Source organism: Palaemon carinicauda, chromosome 27, assembly GCF_036898095.1.
Source record: "Palaemon carinicauda isolate YSFRI2023 chromosome 27, ASM3689809v2, whole genome shotgun sequence".
In the NCBI taxonomy this organism is placed as follows: Eukaryota; Metazoa; Arthropoda; class Malacostraca; order Decapoda; family Palaemonidae; genus Palaemon; species Palaemon carinicauda.
The window spans coordinates 34403388-34418387 of NC_090751.1; the positions used below are offsets into that span (position 1 = coordinate 34403388).

The 15000-nt window shown below is 34.6% G+C and overlaps 1 protein-coding gene and 1 long non-coding RNA gene across 4 annotated transcripts in view; one reads left to right on the forward strand and one right to left on the reverse strand.

Moving 5' to 3' along the window:
• LOC137620668 (putative uncharacterized protein DDB_G0294196) overlaps nt 1-15000 on the reverse strand; it is a 76865-nt gene that overhangs the window by 52741 nt on the left and 9124 nt on the right. For 2 of the 3 annotated variants that reach the window (XM_068351012.1, XM_068351013.1), the window contains exon 1: nt 14135-14321. The exons of the other annotated variant lie outside the window; for it this stretch is intronic. The gene's annotated coding sequence lies outside the window, so the exon portion shown is untranslated. Of the gene's footprint in view, nt 1-14134; nt 14322-15000 lie in introns of those variants that run through there. 3 annotated transcript variants of the gene reach the window in all.
• Nucleotides 1-15000, forward strand: part of LOC137620670 (uncharacterized) — a 100184-nt gene that overhangs the window by 40831 nt on the left and 44353 nt on the right. The gene's annotated exons all lie outside the window — the stretch shown is intronic.

Consider the following 15000-nt stretch of genomic DNA (forward strand, 5'->3'; position numbering starts at 1 on the left):
GAGAGAGAGAGGAGAGGAGAGAGAGAGAGAGAGAGATAAAGGTATAGAAAAAAATTGACATGTAGGCCTACAACCATCGTTAGAGAGAGAGAGAAAGAGATTTTGGTTAAAGATATAAAAGTATAGTTGAAAATTACCTAACACACAGAGAGAGAGAGAGAGAGAGAGAGAGAGAGAGAGAGAGATTGGTTGATTTAAAGTTTTCTGGCATAAAGAGAGAGAGAGAGAGAGAGAGAGAGAGAGAGAGATTTTGGTCAGAGATATAAAAGTATAGTAGAAAATTGACAACGTGTAAGCCCGCAACCATCGTTAGAGAGAGAGAGAGAGAGAGAGAGAGAGAGAGAGAGAGAGCGGTTGAAAAGGAGCCCGAGAATCCTTCGACAGTTCCTTTTAAGGAGCCAAAGCCCAATATTATGCTAAAAGGGTAACCCATCTGTCCGCCGTGAAGTTGAATTCCATATAGGGTAAAGTCTTTAATGCTAAAAGGGCATTAGTATGCAAATTATTATTATCTTTTGTGTAGTTTGAATTTGCAAGACACAAAACACTTTCTTATCAGGTAAAATGTAGTGTCCCGGCCAACCAGAAACATCTTGAAATGAGAGAGAGAGAGAGAGAGAGAGAGAGAGAGAGAGATTTATATATATATATATATATATATATATTTATTATAGGTATATGGGTGTGTGTGTGTATGATTGCGTAAAGGTGTCTTAGAGATGAAACTAGTCAGGATTCACTCAATATGTTAATTTTCCTTGTGGTTTATTACACACACACACACACACACACACACACACATATATATATATATATACAGTGTCCTAAAACAATGTATACACTCTTTGGATTGTTATAAGTTCAATTAATTGATATTAACGTGTAAAACCGATTTTTTTTTAACATTCTCAAATTGCCCCATGTATCCTTACTTTTACACTGTGCATTGTATTTCTCCTGTGAATCAGTTTTTCACTTTAATATCAATAAATTGAACAAGTTGTAACAATCCAAAGAGTGTATACATTGTTTTGGGACACCCTGTATATATATATATATATATATACAGTGTATATATATATATATATATATACAGTATATATATATATATATATATACAGTATATATATATATATATATACAGTATATATATACAGTATATATATATATATATATATATACATTAGTAGTAATGTAGTATATATTATGGAAAGGATTATTTTAGTAATTATGTACTTCGCTTAAAACCACGATCAAAGAATTGGGCATAAATTTACTCTTCATCCAAATGCAACTGTAATTGGATGAAAACAAAAGAAAGAATCATATGAATGCATAAGATGAAGGTAAAGGAAAAAGGGAGTTTAAGAGGCGAAATCAAAATGGAATGTGCCATGTTTAGGTAACACTTACTTTTTATATAGATTGAATTAACGTTTCCCAATAAAAAAATGTCTCTTATCCTCAATATTTCTTCTATATATTTGAACGTGTTGATAAATAAGATTTTCCAAAAAAGGGACATTCATCCATTCTTCTCTCTCTTTAAGTTTCTGTTCATCGTTTCCTATAATAATTACATGGTAAAGTGTGATTTCATATTAATATTATTATTAGTAATGTTTTCACCTTTTACTATGTCTGTACATTAGTTTTCTCTTAATATTGCTAACAGACACAGCCAGAAATACAGAAATAATCTTTTCGTAGGTATTATTACTAACGTCATGGAAAATCCCTGCAATAGGCCTATAATGAGATTTGGTTTATAATCTTTGGAAGGTCGGTTACATCTTGAAATATCTTTTCTAAGCACTTCAGATTATAGGTCTACGCATAATACAAAATTTGCTCCCTGATGGCTAAATTCATGCAAAGAAAACATTCCAAGTTCTCACTAGATTTAAATTGTTCCTTGATTTGGTCCTCATCTAATTGTTCACGAAATTTTATACTGTGATCTACTGATTTTTCGAATCCTAGCGGTCACAGACCAGACGAGATTTAAACATTTAATCTCAGATCTTGGCGTTCCACTCTAGTTTATAAGAAGAGCAGAACCATCTGCCATTGCTTATTTTAAATATAAGATTTCCTCTCTGAGACTTACTCAGACGAGAAACACGCCTGTGCTGGCATAAGGCCAACCAAAGCTAAAAACAGTTAAATGATTTCTCTTGGCTTTTATCAGACCTTATCCCAGGCCAGAAGTCACTTTATGTTATCCTTGAAAAGGAAATCATCAGAAAGTACCGTTGTAATATCCTACTCCAATGTTTCCCGTTGACCCCGTTGTGATTTGACCTCTCCTGACCTACTCTCAGCACCGTGGTGATGTCCTCCTCCAATCTTTCCCGTTGACACCGTTGTGATTTGACCTCTCTTGACCTACTCTCACTCACTATACGAGGACAGATTAACAAACCTGACCTCACTCCTTTCTCCATTTCGCCGCCATAATCAGTCAAAAGGAACGGGCGTTTGGTACATACGATTAAGATAAAAACAAATAAACCTCTTGAATTTTTATAGAGCGAAAGCAAAACTTGATGAATGATGAATGATGACAGGAGAGAGAGAGAGAGAGAGAGAGAGAGAGAGAGAGAGAGAGATAAAGTGTTAACCCATTAAGGAGAGAGAGAGGATGATGTTAACCCATTAAGGAGAGAGAGAGGATGATGTTAACCCATTAAGGAGAGAGAGAGAGGGTGGGGCAAAATGTTAACAACAAAGAAACAAGATAGATTGACGGCTATGAGAATACGATACAGAGAGAGAGAGAGAGAGAGAGAGAGAGAGAGAGAGAGAGTGTGTGTGCAGCAAATAAAAAAAGAGAAGATAAATATCACTAGTGATAAGAGAGAGAGAGATGATAAGATAATGTTGTCAACGTCAAAAGAACAAGATAAATATAATGACAGTGAACATAATAAGAGAGAGAGAGAGAGAGAGAGAGAGAGAGAGAGAGAGAGAGAATTTGTAGTCTTCATAAGAAAACCGTCATGAGATATCTAATATGTTCATCTCCAGAAGGCCGTTATTTTTATCCTTCGATGTCTTACCGATTCAGGTCCTGAATTTAGCATTGCATTACAGGCCTTACGTGAGAGTGCTGGAAGGGTTACAATCGCATGGCTTCTATGGGTGCTTCATCATTTAAGATTTTTTGTTTAAATGTAAGGACTGAGACTTCAGTGAGCTGCAGTCTCTCTCTCTCTCTCTCTCTCTCTCTCTCTCTCTCTCTCTAAAATAAAAATGCCGTCACATCTCAAAAGAAGATCGTTTAAATTCTACCTATTGCTGATGTAAACATTAACGAAAGAATTATAGATTTGAATAATTCATTTAATTTTTTTTTATAATTTAAAGATGCAATTTATTTGTAAATTCAAATTACTTAAAACAAGAATTCTAGAATTCTATATTTAAATGATTCGTCATGTGATGTTAGCTGAGGTGAACTATGATCATGAACATCGGTTCATGGCAAGCCAAATGTCAACCCAGTGTGACTGGATACCAGAAAGCTCAACACACACACACACACACACATATATATATATATATATATACACATATATATATATATATATATGTGTGTGTGTGTGTGTATATATATACATATATATATATATATATATTATACACACGAGTGGACCGTTGCGGGTCGCAGGTAAGTGGAGAGGATGGAATTCCTAGAAAAAAAAAAAAACTACATGTTTGTCTGAGTTTCCGCCTGTCCATAGTATACCTTCAAAACAGTAAGACCTACTGTAGACTAGGCAATTTCCATCACACATGGCCAAAAATACTCTCTCTCTCTCTCTCTCTCTCTCTCTCTCTCTCTCTCTCTCAAACTATGGCACCCGCGTTCGATATCCGATCTGGGTGGAAGAGGAACGGTATGGGTGCGTTTGTTGAAAACCCACTTCGTCTGTCGACTTCTGCAGAGGAGAATATACCCAGTTTTTAGTTATGTTGCGATTAGACGCTTGGGGTCATATAAGAATACAAAAATGTGGCAGGAATAAAATAAGCAATTTGTCATTAGATATACTGTACATACATATATAAATGAAGATACCTGAAATCTGTGAAAGGGTTTGTGTATTGTCATGATCAACGAAACTGTACTAGTCAGGGCCAGTCATACTAGGTAAGTTTGCTGTAAGCTATCAGACAAAACTCTCCCACCATCACCAATCCGCAGTGGCCAGCATGGTGATGAAAATGGCTACACCCCAGTCATTACTGGGGATGTTCGAGGCCTCATTGCTGTAGTGGATGAGAAATGGCTGCATATATATATATATATATATATTTATATATATATATATATATTTATATATATATATATATATATGTGTGTGTGTGTGTGTTTGTGAGTGTGTGTGTTTGCGTTTGTGTGAATATTAACCACAATGGCATTTAATACCGAATTCTACCTTCGGAATATATATTCACTGGGATTCGTTATGGAAACAGCTTCTGGCTGGGCAGAGATTCGAACTCGTGCTACTCAGCCGAAACCATACCTGCGAGGACTCTACCAACTGAGCTATCAAGAGTTGGTAGAGTTCTCGGAGGCATGGTTTCGGCTGAGTGGTACCAGTTTGAATCTCTGCCCAGCCCGAAGCTGTGACCATAATGAATTCCAGTGGATATATATTTCCAAGGTAGAATTCGGCATTAAATGCCATTGTGGATATTTACATTGATTAAAATCACGAGTGTTAGTGATATATATATATATATATATATACACATATAAACCTTTACGACCTGGACGAAATATGTTTCTCCCCAAATCGTGAAATCGTTCATTACTAGAACATGATTCCTTAAACATAGTGACGTTTTGTCTTATGCGAAATCTGAAAAGTATGTACCATGAAGGTAAACTCCTGAATTTGACAGTTGTCATTGTGTACAAGTCACAGACCTATGAAGTTGTCATTAATTACGACTGAGAGGAACTCGGTATTAATTTATATTGTGTTTTTTAAATCAATTATATTAAGAAGTAACTATTAAGGGAAATTATTCTTCACACCATAGCGTAAATACAGATGAATTCGGAAACTCCAGTAGTGATCAAACGCCATTATTAATTCTGAAGCTACCATGCCAGTCTTCAATAAATCTTCATAATTTATTCCTTCATCCTTAAAATGGGAGATTTCCTATGCCGTTGTGGTAGAATTTAAGGAATAAATAATGGTAATAATGTCCCACCTTCAAGAAATTGTATATATTCACGTCGAGTCATTTTCCTTCAGGCAGGAGAAAGGTTGGACGCCTAAAACGAATAGGTTGTTATTGGTTAAGGTCGGTTGACTCCAAGCCTTTGCGAAGACGCAAATCATAAATAATGTTTGAATTCATGAATGCTTTTACGATAATTATGCTCGCTGCCAAGTGGCTGGGAGAAAGTGTGTTTGTGTGTTCGCGCGTGTCTGGCTGTTCTGTTCATGTGGGGTAAAATGTTCCGTACATAATATTTATTATTCGAGGTCACAACAGAGTATACCTCTCCATTTTAAATTTTGGAAAGAGTTCTGATTTTAAAGGTCAGATACTTCTCTGAAATAAACTTTTGGCCTATAGTTTCGTTCGCTTGAAAAGTAGCTGAGAACTTTCACGAGGAACTGTGTTGGGACATTTTTTTTTTTTTAATTTGTTGTTATCGGTTTTTTTTTGGCGCTTTATTGGGAACCTTTCAGGTACAGGGACTCTAATATTTCAGTTTTTGTTGAAATGTCATTTAGTTTCTTCGAAATTAGTATCGGTGTTCTCACACTTTATATATTATGCAAAACTAGGATCCCAACATTATTATCCTTCTTTCATGCAGATTACTGACGTTAATTCCTATAATTTTCGTCACGACTTGAATGATGATCTTTTCATGGATACTCGAATAACATATTTAAGCGTCTATATTCCGTCTCATATCTCTTCTTCACATACCAGTGATATCATCCGATAAGCGTTATCTCTTATCAAATCAAGAGCGGTGACCGATACAAGTTTCAATGACAGTAAGTTATCTCCTTCCTCGCGTCTAAAATGGAAAACAAATCGGACTCATGTTTAAGTTTAGATTAGATTTATGTTTAGGCAACTGAATAGTTACAATTCGTTCCTTCATGGTATATTAGCAATCATGTCAAAGAAGTATATTAGTAATTATACATATGCATGCTATTTATTACTAGTGTACGCGATCCGTCAAAAAGAACGGCTAATATTAAGATATATATCTACGCACGCAAAGGCACAGATATTCAACTCTTCTCACCCTCCCTCTTTCCTAACTACAATAAGCTAGTTTGAGAAATTTGTGGGAGATTTTTTTCTCCGAGTGGCTGTCGTTCAGTGTGACAGGAACATATATATATATATATATATGTATATAATATATATATATATATATAGATATATATATATATATATATCTCTCGCCAGACACTTGCTCTTTATTATATTATATTATATATATATGTATATATATATATATATATATACATTATATATGTATATATATATTATATGTAAACTATTTATTTTATAAACATGCAGATATATAATACATACATACATACATACACACACGCACTCACACACATGTATATATATATATATATAATGATTTATATATTTATAGCGTGGGTGTGTTCGTGCGTATAGCGATACATCAATACATGTTATATGCAACGGCAAAGATAAAGAAATGGAGGGACAGTGCATCATTGCGTATTTTATTTATAATATTATTCCTTTTGTAAAATACTTGCATACTACTTTTACAAACACGTTGACGCACATACATTTATATATATATATATATATATATATATATATACATATTCATTTAATCTCTGTCTCAATTACTGTTTGAAAAAAGAGAAAAAGTTTCCAAAGTGTTACTAAATAGCGTACCTTCAAAGCTGAAATATTTTTTTTATGATTTTTTCCAACCTGTTTGCTTCATTATCTGTTCATTATCAAGCGCAACCCTTCTTATATACTGTTATTTTATTTTCTTATCCGCCAGGGATATCCATAAAAGAACACCTAGCAACTAAAGTCGTGATAATTCTAATCGACAAGCCCTTCTTGCGTGCTCTCTTATCATTAGTTTTATCAGTCAAGTACGTTCGTTTGTGTTTTTATAAAATATTTCCCCTTCTCCTACATCCTCGTTATATTGTGAAGTGCTTTCCCACTTTTATTACTTGAGGTAAAGAGTTAATGTGTGTGGCTCTTTCAACTCCTCTCTTCTGCATCATATTCAGCTGGTAAATCATAGCGAGACTCCACTGAAGGCCAAGAGTGTCTAGCCATGGAATTTCAACATTAATTGCTTTAATTACCAGGAAAAATGACATCAATACCATATTGCTTAAGAAAGAGAGAGGAATTTTCAGCCTAATGAAAGTATGTGCATACCATTCTCTAGAGACACCAATAATAGTCAATAATAGCACCGAATACATTGAATAGCGAAAAGGATAGACATTTTCAAACGCGTAAATAGATGGCTGATGTTGCTGTTACTTTGCGAGATAAAAGTGGCTTTGTGACAGCACTAATTGTTGTTTATGTAAGACTCCATTTCGGTTTTTTTTATTGCTATAAATAAAACAAAAATGAAATGGAAATCATTGTAAGCACTAAAACATCCACCATTCGGCATAGGATTCAAGGAATTAATACTCTCCCCAGAGAGATCCCATTAACAATAACTTTACACAGAAAATGATGTGCCTGCAAACAATCGACCAACAGTCTAGTGGTTATCTCATAAAAGACTTCAGTCAGTGCAGCAAACAGTGCCACAGCGAAGGCGCTGTTTCACGTGGCCATGTAAACATGTACTGTACTCTCCCTCGAGTCTTGTGGCAGTTCATGTCGAGGGGCTGAATTGGGTACTTCTCGACAGAAGATTTCCTTCATGGTTTGTTCATGTCTTTTGGGTTCAGCTTTGGTATCAATCTTTTCATGATTATTTAAGAACTTGTGAACTTAAGTTTATGTACGTATTTACGTATACCGTTCCAGGGCTTAACCCTTTCACCCCAAAGGACGTACCGGTACGTTCTTGCGAAACACTGTTAATTACATGTTTTTTACATATTTTTGATAAATTTTTGAGAAACTTCAGGCATTTTCCAAAAGAATGAGACCAACCTGACCTCTCTAGGACAAAAATTAAGCCTGTTAGAGCAATTTCAAAAAGATATATAGCAAAATGTGCTCGAAATTTAACCTTATGGTAGGGGTATAACGGTTAAAATCTCAGAAGATTGATGATAATTTGGAAGCACACACACACTGTCATAAAATGAGATTAACGTAAGATGTGGTCTAGACAGAAACCCGTGGTCCATTCGACGTTATGTATTGTATTGAAGCTCGAGCAGTCATACTTATATCTATCGTCTAGGCTAAACCAGAGTTAATACAGATATCACTTGACTGAACGACGGCAAGATTAAACATTGAGTGCATTGGCGAAGACTACCATGGTCACTTAAAAAAAAATACGTCGAAGTACATTCTATTTTTATAGAGAAAAACTTTAGAATTGAATGTTTTTCTTAGTGATATTTTTTCAAAGACATTTTAACATGTTTTCGTCAGAAGTTACGATGCCATAAACAACATTTGCATTTACCACAGATAACGTCTGCCCGCTGTGTTCTAGACTTATTTATTTATTTAGAAAATAAACTAAGAATCACTTCAAAGGAGACGAAACAGAGCTGACACATGCGCTCACAATTAAAAATGCACTTGAATTCAATCATCAAGTGAGTTATGCGAAAATGAGAGAAAGACGCTTGAAAAGTGACAACATAATAGCCCCCTCGTGTAGAGAGAATGTTTTATTGTTGTAACCACAAAGCTTCCGTATGTAAGGCAGAGGAGACGTAACTACTGTACACCAAGTAGTTTGCATTTGAATCACCATATGCAGTACGTTTAAGGACGTGATTGTATGCGCATGGGTGAAGCATAGAAGTGCTAAGTTAATTGATAACTTTTTGTTCCAATAATATTTGATGGGTGTGAAATCTTTTCGTAATTCTTGTTTATTATTCCAGTTGCTTAATTCACAAAAAACTTGAATTCTCTCTCTCTCTCTCTCTCTCTCTCTCTCTCTCTCTCTCATAGTTTGTGGCGATTTCAGTAGACAAGCCTGCTTGTCCATATTAGTTCACCATTATTATGCGAAGCCACCTAAATTATTTACAGGTTTGTGACTCACTTTGTCCCCCTTTACAGCATTTAGAAAAGGAGCGATTTTTATCGCCTATCATCTCTTTTTACGAGACACCACCACTGCCATCTTTTGTGAATATGTAAATTTTAGGTTTCAGAGGAGGCTCTGATTCATTGCTGCTGTTGGCTTTCATATTATTGAACATATAATGATATATTTTCCAACAGATTGTACTTCATTTAATCAATGATCTTTTTTTTTCTCTTTCTCCTGCCTTAAAAAACGTTTTTAGTCTTGGTAATGTTAAAGATTCAAAAATTATTTTCTTTTCTCCAAATTAAATAGAAACTGAATCCCCCGAGATATGAGATTTAATTCCATTGTTATTAAACCTTAGTGTTACCCATTAAGTGGTATGAATTATTTGACTCTGAGTTCACCAAAAATGAAGACTAAAGCCGAATCTGTGCAAGCTTGGCACGAAAAACGCTTTATGTCTTTTGCTCTTCCCGTAAAATAATCACTTACATCAAGGTCATTCTTGAAAAAGTATCAAATCAATCTCACCGTTACTTGAGGCTAGATTGGAAATAACTCTAATTTGACTGTTTCAAAATGAGATTGGTGCGTATTTCGAAATACCCTGGGGTTTGTTACATTCTGTTCAGTAAGTTGTTCCGAGTACGACTTTGCGAACATGTTTTACCTGGCAATACTCCAGTGCCTCATAGACTATATTGTTACTGACGGTGCCAGCTGTTCCGACTCATATATAGCCTACAATCATCTTTTCACCTTGGCCCGACTCTTCTTTGCAACTCCGCGCTTCTTTTCAGATGCAACTTTCGATATACCCGTCTGGTACGAGCTGAAATAGGAATTTGATTGGCAGTTGACCTCAAGAAAAATAACGTTAGTTGTGTAAAGTAATGCCATGGACCTATTGCTTATAAGGAGAGGTTAATACTGCTCCTCTTTTTCAATTGTGTAACCAGGAGGGTATATTTGATCAAAATTGGGAGAAAAATGAAGTATATCAAAGACAGGCTGACTATTTTTATCGACATTCTGCTTTGAAAATATTGATGTTTGTCTCTCTCTCTCTCTCTCTCTCTCTCTCTCTCTCTCTCTATATATATATATATATACATATATATATATATATATATATACACACATACTGTATATGAGGGGGTGTATAAATAATCAGCTGTTGCAGAACAGAGGATTCTGACGTCCTTCCACACACCTCTGTTTAAGGTCTTTCTATGTCATACTGTACTCGCAAATTTTCTTAGCTCGTCGATCCATCGTCTTTTCTTCCTTTTCATTCTGCTATTCTTCATGTCCATTTATTATCCGTCATTCTCATATGTCCGGCCCTTGTTCATTTCTTTTTCTTACATGTTGTTAGAATATCCTCTACTTTAGTTTGCTCTCGTATCCATGTTGCTCTTTTTCTTCATCTTAGTGGTAATCCCGTCATTATTATTTCCATTGCTCTTCAAGTTTTAATTAGCTTATGTTTTAAGGCTTTAGTAAGGCTCCAAGTTTCTAATGCATAAGTTGATACTGGTAGGAGCTTCTGATTAAATACTTTTCGTTTTATAAAAAGTGGCTTTTTACTTTTCATAATGTCCATCTTATGTTTATACTTCTTTAAATTTCGGTCTCATATATATGTATATGTATATATATATATATATATATATGTATATATATGTATATATACAGTATATTTACATACATACAGACATAAATATATATATATATATATATATGGATATATATATAATATATATATATATATATATATACTGTATGTATATAGCCTATATATTTTTACACACACCTTGGAACATAAGCTATCTACAACTAGGTGAGTTACGGAAAGAATAATGATGGGAATAATACCAAGACACAGGAAAAGAGCAATATGGGTACGAGAGCAAACTAAAGAATAGAATATTCCAACATATAAGAAAAATGAATTGACGCGGACAGGAAATAAAAATTAGAATCTCAGATAATAGATGGACAATAAAGATCACAGAATGGACCCCTAGAGATTACAATATAAGCAGGGGAAGGAAGAGAAGACGATGGATCGACGAACTAAGAAAGTTTGCGGGTGTGGACTGTCATAGATATACCAGAAACATACGCAAGTGGAAGGACATGCCTGAGGCCTTTGTTCTGGAGTGAACAATTAACGGCTGATGATATATTATACATATATAAATACACACACATTATATATATATATATATATATATATTATATATATATATATATATATGATGATGATTTATACTCCATTTAAAAGTCAGTTCAGTTGGTTCATATCAGAAATATGAATGGGTCAGTAAGTTGATATACAGGATTACGTTTCATACTTATAACACAAACAGACACAAACAAGTACGTCTACTATCACAGTGGCTTGGTAAAGCACATAGAAGTACAGGAACCTAGGATAATGATTTCATCATTTACACATGAAACACCCTTGTACAAAGACCAAGGTACACGGAATTATAGAGGACCCGTGCTGTACATACATAATGCATACATGCAGGTATAGTATCATGAGTAACCTTCCGTACACATATGTGCGTGCAGTGTACCCTTCCGTACATACACATATACATGCATGAGAAGCGTCTTATTGAGGTACTTTCGGTTATAAATGGTTACACAAAACCATATTATGTATGTGTGCTCGTGTGTTCGCATAAAAACAAACACCCATCCGTCATTCTCCTGTCAAATTGTGTGATTGAAATTTCAATTCACGTTGCCGATAACGAACCGCGTCAAGAGAATCCCACGACGATGAGAGAGAGAGAGAGAGAGAGAGAGAGAGAGAGAGGCGTCATCCGAATTCACACCAGGTGCCATAACGACACGAAATGAATCTCAAATTGGATTCATCCTCGCACTGCTACCGACTTGCTATGTTGGATACCGTCTTGGATAGATCCTAGATCCCCGAGACGTAGGATGTATAGGCTTCGCTGAAGCCTTTAGTTTTTAAGTTTTATCTTGTTGCTTAGTAAGGTATATTTTCCGATCTCCGTGTGTACGGTTTCTGTGTAGGGAAGTGTCTCTTATCTCCTCTGAGAAATTGGTTGTTCATGATTATCATTATCAGAAATATGTTGTCAAAGATAACGGCAACAGTTTTGTTTCATTTTTCTATTTGATAAACTGTATATATATATATATATATATATACATACATACATATATATATGTACTGTATATATGCTGTATTTACATATATATACATGTGTAATATATATATATATATATATATACTGGAGAGAGAGAGAGAGAGAGAGAGAGAGAGAGAGAGAAGTTACTTAGCTATGGCCCGCCTTAAAGAATTATTGCTTACGGTTGATGGATGTGTTACTGAGAGCAATTAGCCGTAATGCAAATGAAGCAGAGGAGAATAATGGCCATAATTATAATAATTACGCTTCCAGAAATTCACTACTTCCAAAAGTGTGGATAGAATCCTTTTCGACCTGTGTGTCCTCGGAGTCGTTGATAAGACGAGAAGTCAAGATCCATTAATGGCACCAAATTTTGGAACTAGTACCTGATTTTCGTCTCGCATTTATGTGATGATATTACTTTTCGCGATTATTATATTCATATGATGTGACATTTTCAATTTTACGATTCAATAATAAAAAAATGAGCCAACTTAAAGATTACATTATCTTGTAGTATCGGTTAAGTCATTGTACATGTCTGGTTTTAGACTCTAAACCGTTGACAGTCCAATGATAGATTGAATGATGTTGTCCATAGATCTGACATCACAACTGTCAAATCCAATGAAGTCAAATGTAACAGATTGATTGCATTTTTGTCTAAGAAACCCCATAAAAGCACTCTCTCTGATAACCTACTTTAGTAAGAATTAGCCACAATTTTCTTTTAATCTTTAGCCTCATCTTTATTTTATCTGGATTTTTACGTATCACAGAAAATATCGTTTGCATGGATTTTTGTGTGTATCAGAAAATATTGTTTTTTTGGGGAATATTAAACCTGTATATTAAATGAACAATCGAAAAAATCATTCATTGTTTTTATATTGTATAAACATAATACAAGTCACCTTTACTAAACATATAGGCTGTATTAGCATCTCCCTATGGGAAGGGGGAGGAAGGGGAAGGTTGAGGAGGTGGTAGATCAAGAAGCCTCTCAGACGGGGGTGGGGGTAGTAGGGGGTCGATGCTGAAATGTTATCTACTTCGAAACATATGCATGACAGACCTCCCGCATCGTTCGTGCTTACTGAGTTATTCATTGCCGTGCTTGCTTGCTAGCGTTTGGGTGTGTGCCTGATTATTTATGAAACAAATGATCATGAAAGTTTTGAAGTTTTTATACTTTATTTATAAAAGTTTTTAATATTTGTTCTAAAATTTCTCTTGTAGTTTATTTCCTTATTTGCTTTCCTTACTGGACTATTTTCCCTGTTAGAGCCCTTGGGTTTGTAGCATCCTGCTTTTCCAACTAGGGTTGTAGCTTAGCAATTGATAATAATAATACGCCCTCGAAAAAAGAAGTTTTTTATGGTTTATTAATGGTCAACCGTTGCCCAATTCCAGGTGTGCTTGTGAGATTTAGTCAGTTTGCACAAGTTTTTCTGTAATGAGATGCTTTCGTCTAGCAAGATCATTTTATATTTCAATTACATGAGTATAATTAATTATGCACATGTTAACAAGTGTCTACATTTGCATATATAATCATGACATGAATTATGTTTTTACTTTTGTTCTTTGGTAAAGTGGATACTATTCTCTTAAAAGTCTATTTAGTTTCTTTTCAAATTAATGAAACTTTGTAAAAAACCGAAAGGAAGTAAATAAGACTCACCTTATTTTAATTCAATACAAATGTAGACCTTTTGTATCCAACACTTTTCGAAAGCCGTGGCGCCGAAACTCAGAAGTCTCTTTTGAAACAAAAATCAGGTTCTTTTAATTTAAAAAGGTTAGGTTTGCGTGCTGCCGGCACCAAAGGGCACTTATTCCACAACCACTCTCAGCAAGAGCTACGCGACGACTGACTGACTGAGGCCAGAGCCAAGAGCTACAGACTCGGAGACCTTTTTTTCTCTCTTTCTCTCTCTCTAATCTAAGTACAGAAATATTTCAAGATCACTATGGTTGAGTGTAGGGGATTTGCGAATTAGAGGAGTTATTCATATTTCTTAATATCTTATTCTCTTAAGTTGGATATTATTGGGGCTGGATGAAATGAAAATTTCTATCCAGATACGGCCTACGGCAATCGACTAACAATCTTCCTCATGTTATTTGGATTTTTTATAGTTTATATATGAAAGATCCAATTTAATTTTGTTGTTGTCCTTAAGATATTTTCTTTTGATGGTTCTTTAATTCTCTTGTACTTTATTTCCTTGTTTGTAGCTTGGCTTATAATAGTAATAATAATAATAATAATAATAATAATAATAATAATAATAAAAATAATAATATTCTTTCTATTCTATCTTAATTCTCTTCGTCTAGTTTTGTTAAAGTTTTTATAGTTTATATAGGAGGTATTTATTTTCATATTGTTACTGTTCTTGAAATATATTTTTCCTTGTTTCCTTTCCTCACCGGGCTATTTTCCCTGCTGGCACCCCTTGGCTTATAGCATCCTGCTTTTCCAACTAAGGTTGTAGCGTAGCAATATATAACAATAATAATAATAATAATAATAATAATAATAAT